This window comes from Onychostruthus taczanowskii, unplaced genomic scaffold (assembly GCF_017590055.1).
Source record: "Onychostruthus taczanowskii isolate IOZ18803 unplaced genomic scaffold, ASM1759005v1 scaffold12, whole genome shotgun sequence".
NCBI lineage: Eukaryota > Metazoa > Chordata > Aves > Passeriformes > Passeridae > Onychostruthus > Onychostruthus taczanowskii.
In genome coordinates, this window is record NW_024498351.1 from 12062066 (window position 1) to 12071086 (window position 9021).

The following is a 9021-nucleotide window of genomic DNA, read 5'->3' on the forward strand; positions in this document are numbered from 1 at the left end:
CAGGGCGCGGGGCGGGACCGGGCGCGGCGGCGGCGGCCAGGGGCGCCCTGGAGGGGCTGCTCCGGGCGAGGGGGATGCTCCGCTGGGGCTGGCAGAGCTCAGGATGGCCCCTGACAGAGAGCCTTCCCTGCCGCGGAGACGGGGGCGGCGGAGTCGATGCCTACACGGGGTAGCGACCGTCAGAGAGATCGGGTGAACTCACTGAGCCTCGCGTCTCGGAAAAGATTGGGCAAAGAGGGGCGCTTCAGCTTTGCCTGTAGGTCTGGTGGTAGGCTTTTTCTTAGGAAATGGGTAGGGGGGTGGGGGTGAGAACACAGCTCTTTGTTTCAGTCTCTTCTTTTAAAATACAGTGCTGAATGACACAGAAAAAGTAGTCTGTTCTGTTCTATTTGACTTTTTCAGGAAAAAAAAAACCAAACTAAAAAACAAACAAATAAACAAAAAAAAATCTAGAGCCATAGGGTGGACTAATAGGGAAACCCAAAGAGCCTGAAAGTTTTACTGGGAAGGAAAGTGGAAGGGATTATGGAAAGGAACAGGGGAAAGAACACCTTAAGAGAGAAAGCGGAAAGTAATTTATGAGAACATGGGGGACAGAGAACAATGTTACAAGTACAGGTGGCAGTAGGAAAGTGACATAATTACATTGATTGTCAGACACACCAAACATTTCAGGCAAACCAGGTGCTGATTTCCTAAGCAAGGATAAGGCTTTATGAATTGATATTGAGAAATATTACTTGAGAAATTCTTGTGGGAATCTGTATGGTTTGTGAACAAACTAAAATGAAGGATTTGTCATGAAGGGCTACACCTGGAAGGGGAAAATATCTATGGGATTGTAAAGTAGGGGTGCTCTGTGAAACTAAAAGACAATGGCCTTTGAACAGCCAGATCATGCCAGGGAGAGCCAGTGGAAAGAGCATCTGGGAGGATCAGTGCAGGACAGAGCTCTGCATTTGTGAACAGCATCTGACTGGGCCTATTTCCCTCTCCTTGACCACCTCAGTATGATTTGCCTGCTTTTTTTTCCTGTAGCCACTAAACAGGAAACACTAACGTTAGATGGCAGCCCCAATACTTATGCAGCTCCAATAGCTGTACAGAATTATGTCTTGCCAGACTCTTATTAAAACTATTAAAAAGCCATAGAAATTTTGAGTGCCAAAGACGCAAGCAGATGTGGAAAAAGGCAAATGTTCAGAAAGATAAGGCACATGAAGCAAAGAAAAAGTAACTGAAATTTGAGGGAAGTATAATAAACTCATTACAGAAAAAGGAAGATGGAAAGAGGGAGAGAGAAATAGAGAAAAACTTTTAACACAGAAAAAAAAACAATAAAAAAGTAGTCAAGTAGAGAATATGCAGAAAAGAAATAAGAAACAGGGATTTTATGCATTTCTTATATGCAAAGATAGGTTTGAATTAGAAATAAGGTATTTAATTAGAAACCTTGAAAGTAATCACATGTTCCAGGTATATTGTATTTTCTTTTTCTTTTTTTAATTTCAAAAAATACCCCACATGTGACTTTCACCACAGTTCTTAATTTATGTTGTCCATTTTCACAATATTGCTATTCTTTTTTTTAGGTCTTCTTCAAGCTTGTTCCAAGCAGGTATCACTAAATATTAGTGCCTCCCACACATTTTAGAGCCAGTTGGGATTTCTTTGTTGATAGCTATCAAGTGTACAGCAAAGAATGCACCAGAACATCACTAACAAATTTTCCGCCATTCCCTGAACTTTTTTCATTAGTAGTGGTTACATAAACAAAGGGATGCTCTAAGTTTTTAGGTCCACTTCGCAAAATGTTGATAATTTTGTGTGTTTTTCCTCTATGTAGCCCTAAATGTCAACAATGATCATGAAAGAAACTTGTTGAAACCTTCAACTGAAAGTACAATAGCAAACAAACTAACAAATGCCTCTATTTGCTCAGGGACAATCTGTCAATTCTGCAGGTGCTCTGCAGAATCAGTGGAGTACTTTCTGTATTTAGAAGAGTTGATTCCTATCTTGCCTCTTAAAATGAATATGCAGTAAGGCTGCTTCTCCAGGAGCTATTTATCTTCGTGCATTATGTACTTCAACAGTGAATTGGCCTAATTTAATTTATTTGCACTGAGGAAAATGCATTTTTTTTAAAGGTGCTATTAGTTGAAACTACTGTCACAAACTCTCCATGTCTCCAATAGAAACAGTTCTATTAATTATAAATGCAGGTTATATTTTAGCTATGCAGAGTTCAAGATTCTCAAAATCCTTGTGGGAAATAGATATGCTTGCTTGTGCTTTAGGTAGCCAGTTTACCGTTGCAATATTTTATTCTGCTAAATGAGACTGTTTTCAAACTTTTGAAAGTTTTCTGCTGGTAGTGTTGAATATTAAAATATTTTCTTCTGAAGGAATTAAAACACACCTTGATATATAAAAAGGTTCCAATTCAACAAAATACTACTGTTGACTTCCAACTTTGATAAAATATTTCCTGATTGTTTTATTACACTATATTGTTTTAATTACCACCTTTTTAGTCTTTCCTTGTCATTACTGGTAGGCTTACCTGCTTATTATATAAAGCTGAACTAATGGCTATGGCCCATCTTTAGAAGATCTTTATGGTATCTTTTGATAGTTCTGTCAGTTACAGTAGATTGAAGGATGAGATTTGTTTGAACAGCTATTGTAAAACCAGATTCCAGAAACCAGAGCTTTTGTCTCAAATATTAATGTTGCTTACTTATATATCAAATAATATTGCTCATAATTCAAAACATGGTAGCTGGTGTGTGCCACATGCATACAAAACTGAGCCACTGATTTATTTTCAGTAGTATTAGAGGTGAGTTGAAGTACATTCTTTACAAATAGAAAACATCAGTATGTATGTTGAAAAAAAGTTTTCACCAAAATATTCTACAGTCAATCTCTAATTCTCCTTATAACCAGCAGGCTGCATAGCTACTATATCCCTGGTTCAACCATGATTAAGGTATATATGAAAGTAAATCACTTGTATTTATTTATGAGCTTGAGAAGTGTTCACCAGGAGGCAAAAATGGTTTAAGGTTACTGGAAGTAGGTGGTCCTAATGAGAATCATAACAATTTTTTTTTTTTGTTCCAAAAATGGGAATACTTGAAAAACCTTGTGTATTTGAACAACAAGAAATAGGATAGGCCAATATTATAGACTACCTCAGTTTATTAACACACAATTTATACAACTGAATGCCAGATTATGTAGCTGCTTCAAGTTATTCACACAGAGGAACCGAAGTGCATATATGGGTAGAAGGATTAATTAAAGTGCTTTTTGGTGTGATAGCATTATTATGGAATATTAAGACAAACTAAGCATAGTTGTAGTCATGAGAATTTATTATTATCATTTTAGTATGCCCAATCATAAACGCATTATGGTTCAGTATGTTTAATCATTCTGTAAACAGACTGCTAACAAATTTCAAAGGTTTCTGAAAAGAACTGCAATAATGTTACAGCTTGGAATACTTTTCTAAATGTAAGATTAAACTTCATCTTTTAAAAAACTGAAAGGTCTTTAGATACCTGCACGAAGTAAAAGCAATTGTGAAGTCAATATAAAAATTTTAAAGTTTGAAATAATTAGATGTAGGAAATTGGCAAGACTGGAACATGATAAAAGATGAATTCAGAATAGAAGAAGAATAATCTTGCTTTGAAGCAATTAAATTATTAAAATACCTGAAAAGGGAACACAACTGATCACCTTTAAAGTGTTTAAATCTTGGTCAGTTGTATGTTCTGGGTTTGGTCCAGAAGCCACTGGGTAAAATCTGATGACCCTTGAGATTCAGTTCAAGTCAGCCATGGTTCCAGGGTTAAAACATGGGAATCTATAAACCCCAAATGCTTTCTAATGATATGTTCAGCTACAGAGTTAGAGTTATTTACTTTCTTATAAGGATGGCTTCCAAACTGACAGCTGAAAACCCCACATATCATAATGGTAAGGAATAAAAACCTCATGTATGAAGTCCTTACCACACTTGTATTGCCAGTTTGTACATTCTAGCATTTAAAGAGGGTGTTGTGATGGGATATGACATCAGTGTAGTTTTAGATACTGGTTTTACTGAGACATGTTTGATTATGTTAATTAGTCTGGCTTTCTCAGTACACAGGGTTCCCCAGGATGTAATTCATTCAAGTGTGAATCCCCAGAGGCTTTGACCTATTACTAAACACAAAACTACAAATAGAATATAAGTTTTTCAATAAACACAGTCCTAAAATAGAAAGGCCATTTTTAAAATATGAGAGAAATTTCACTAAAAAGAAAAATTTAGTTGTTTGATAGACCTTAACGAGCAAGAAAACTCTTTGAAATGTGTTTCAGTCTCTAAAAACAAAGTGGAGCCTGTGAAATGAAATAATTTGTCAGACAGTTTTCTCTAAAAAATGAAATGTGTAGGTGTTCACCACAAGGCTGAAACATAGCATTTTGAAAATGTATTACCTCAAAAGCAAGACTTGGGATAACTAAAATAAATAGATTTTTTGGCCATTGCATTTAACTTTTGGGTACATACAAATAAATTGTTTCTAATTCATGGTTGACTAAACTTTCAGTCTTTCAACAAACTGTGAAACATCAGATCGCATGTATTTTTCTTCAGATACTTTTTCTTCTCAAACACATCCTACCTTTAACCTTAATTCTCATAAGTCAGATGGAGTTCCTGAGTTCCAGTGGCAGCAGTTTTCTCCATCATGATCTTTAGGTATGTGCTAATCTATATAAGACACCAGTATCTGGAGAGGTGTGTTATGGTAGTAACAGAAATTAAAATGCAGATAAGTGGTCTATATTTTACTTTTAGTGTAAGATCCCAGTCAATGTTAAGAGTTATTTCAGTGTAATATGTAAATTTTATTTCAGAGTAATGATATGTCACAGGAAAACACTCCCCATCCTGTAAATAACAGGTATATACATAAAAATACCACCAAGTTGTCTGATATCAAAATAGAAAATAATTGTTAAATATTAGTCAATTACAAAAAGTTACAAAAAGTGTCTGTATGTGTTCACTTTATAGGAAGACAACAAAGAAAGTACATAAATGCAGCATAAGTTTGTACTCCAAAAGTAGTCATCACTGAAAAGTTCTGAGGTGTACCTGATTGGTTGTCTGTGGTGTCTTGACTGCCTTGGAGCAAGATATGGTCTTCTCTTTATGTGCTTACAATTTCTGTTAGAAAATAACAATCAGTGGGAACTTAGTATTTTCTATCTGTTTTACAAAAAATTATATCAGAACAGTCTATAAAGAGGGTAGAGATGCCTATGAACCATTGTGTGCACAGTTCAATCAAAAGCAGAAATATTTCCAAGTTAATTTCATACTTTGTATGAAATGCTCCATTAATTAATCAAGGGTTCAATCCATTTAACTCTGCTTAGCTCAGAGCAAGTGAGCTGTTCTGCTGGAGTCAGCTGCCCTGTGAGTGTTTTGCTGGCTCAAGCCTCAAGGGAGACCATTCCTGCTAGTTAGTGAGTGCTGCTTTTTTTTTTTTTTTTTAATTTAATTACTCCATGTAATCATATTAGAACAATTCTTAAATATCCAGAGCCTGCCATTTTCCCAGCATGAAACTTTCAGTTTCTTCTGTTTGTTTGAATGCTTTTTTTAAATCCACCCGTGGGATAGTTTTGTATGCAAAAAAATAACAGAGAAGCATATTGTACCTGTGCAAATTAACTCCCATGGATTTTGATGCTAGAAATACAATTTCTTGCATGTGTAAAACATAGTAGGGGTTGAGACTATTTACTAATATAGTTGAAAATCTGTGGGTCTTGTGGTGAGCAGACTTATAGTAAGGACATCTCAATCCTTTATATTTTAGGCTGTGGGTTTTTTTGTGCTTAAAGAAAGGGGTTTAGATAGATATTTTTGAAATCTGTTTAAGCTGGACTACCTTTGTTTCTACTGAAATATTATAAATTAAAATGTAAAAACCCCCACCAAAACCCCAAACTGAATTACTTTCTAAAAGCACTTACCAGTAGCCATGAAGAGATGCAGCAAAGTCATAGTGACAGCAGGTGCACGTAAAAAGAGAGGAATTAAAGCTGGACACTCAGATTTTCTTGTCCTGCCCTACTTTACAGCATTTTCCTTGTTCATCTTGAGAGTATTCAGATTTTGCAGTATGTCCTGGGAGTAAGAAACACAAATATGAACTGAGGGAGACAGTAAGTACTAAAGACATAAAACAGTGGAAAATCTCCCAGTGATTGTTCTCTCCCTGTTGCTGTGGTTTGTGCTCAGCTCCTTTCTACTGACTGTACAGAATACATGCATCATAAGGGTACAGAAAGGACATAAATCTTATAAGGATAATATGAGCCATGTAAACATTCAATAACCTTTGGATTCTGTATGACATAAATAGGTTGCAGAAGATCCGTTTTTTTCCAGGAGTTCTGGAATGTGATTCCAAAATATAAGATCTGGGCAAGCTTGATTCAGTAGCTGGCTGTTTCTTTATAAACATTGTTACTCAAAACTGATTCTCAGAGTTCTGAATGAAAACCAAGCTATCTTTTCCCACTTTTTCCTTAGTAGCTTTTCTTAAACAATTTTTTATATTGATTGACATATTATTTCAGCTTATTAATTTACTGTAAAATGTATTATTTTTGTGATAATCAATTACATTACATTGGTTTTACATTCATTACTTTTTATATTGAATGAGTGCTTGATAACATATTTTGATTTGTTTATAAGGGCTTGGATGACTGGATAATTTGCATTGAGGTGTAGTAATGCTTACTGTTAGGGAAAAGGCAGAGATGTTTATTGGACTTCCCATGTTGCTATTATTTTGCTTGTTTCAATTATATTAATTCTTTGTTTCTTTCAATTCTATTAATTCTCAAATCAATCTGCTTCCTAACATAAGCTTTTACTGTCTTGTTCCTTATTTCATATTTGCAGTATCTGTCACACCTTTGAAAAGGATCATATTAAATTATTTGATATTTTTTTCCTCTGAAACAAACGAACAGTCTTTTGTTTTGTTCTTATCTAATTCTTCCTATTAATACATCTCTAGCTAGTGCTGTTCATCACTGAAACACAGATGTGAGAGGAAGCACAGATGTGAGAAGGGCTTGTAACATGACTATTAGCTGGTATTAGTATAGCATTTTCTAAGTCAGTATTGGGTTTGTGCCTATATTTTGGAATTATTTCTAGGACCTGTTTGGCATTGTCCTTCTTTCTGACTTTGCTCTAAATGAAAACTATTTTCATAACTCTAGTTGTAAGCCAAGTGCAAAAACTTTTTCATGAGCACTCATAATGTCCTCTGAAATTCAACTGTACAACTAAAGCTGTGCACTATGTAGAGATGTGCTCTAATTTTTTGCCTAACAGTAGCTTGGCAATGGGAGAAGATGGTTTCAATAATTGACCACTGGGTTTTTTTTGAAGGTGTCTCAACTCACTGTCCAGCTTTTATTTGTGTGTGGCAAACTGCTTTATATGGGGAGGGGTCTATGAAGGCTTTGAGAGACGTAATTCTAAACAGTTGCTCCTGTTTTGTTGGTTCACTTAATGCAACGATTTGGCCATCCTTTTAATGAGTTTTTCCTTAGCCTCATTCTTCTGGAAAGGAGGAAGGGATGAGACAAATATGTATTCATATCTTAAAGGGATATAGTTTGAAAATATCATGTAAGTCTTGAAATTGACTATCATTGAAATTCTCTATCATTGAAAGCATAAACTTTCAGTAACGATAAAGCTGTGCCAGGCACTTTGCACTCAGAGAGTTCTTCAATATTAGAAAATAGTAATGAACAAAATTCATCAAATCTTCAAGATGCCCTGTTTAACTGAAGTTTTAGGACAAGTCTGTCTGCCTTTTGAGGCTCACTTCTCTAGGAAAGGCACGTACAGCTTGCAGGGCTGTTCTTCAGCATGCGTGCTTTAAAGAGAAATGCATGTAGGACATGGTTTTGAGAATATTATACACTAGATTGCACTAGATAGTGTGGCCAGCAGGACCAGGGCAGTGATTGTCCCCTTGCACATGGCACTGGTGAGGCCACAGCTTGAATCTTGTGTTCAGTTCTGGGCCCCTCACTACTGGAAAGATGTGGAGGTGATGTCCACAAAAGGACAGCAAAGCTGGTGATGGTTTGCACAAGAGCACAATTCTGGTGAGGACTGGCTGAAAGAGATGGGGGTATTTAGTCTGGGGAAAAGGAGATTCAGGGGGAGCTTCTCTCTCTCTCTAACTATCCCACCAGTGACAAGGAGGAGATCAGCCTCTTCACCCATGTAACAAGTGATAGGACAAGAGGAAATGGCTTCAAATTTTGTTAGGGGAGTTTTAACTTGGATATTGGGAAAAAGTTCATCTCTGAAAGAGTTGTCAAGCATTGCAACAGGATGCTCAGGGAAGTGGTGGAGACACCATCCCTGCAGGTGTTTAAAAGTTATATAGATGTGAAGTTGTGTACTTGGGGATGTAGTTCAGTGATGGTCAGTACTGGCTTGTGGTCAGATTCTTAAAGGTGATGATCTAAATGATGCTATGAAATAGAGTTTCAACTTGGTTGAGCATGAACTTATAATAACTTATAGAAAATGTGTATTTTAAGTTAAATTTGGCATGCAAGTGATCATTTACGTATTGAATTTAAAATCCTCTTATCTACTGACAAAGACTATATACCTGGATATGATTCAAAGTCAGCAGCTGTGTTTGTAGAGCTGTGATGATGATTGTCCTGACCTGATCTGTGGCTCCAATATCCGTGCCAGTCTGCCTTCAGGTATCCATATCCCATAACTCATCTTTGGTTTCATCAGATATACACTTCATTGTAATCCTTTAAGAGGAAGGGCAGAGGAAAGCTATTGTACTATTGCATTTAGCACATTACTGTTGAGTCTTGCAGAGAACAGCTTGCATGGTTTTTTTTTTTATTTTTTTAAAAAAAAGGTAGATTTTT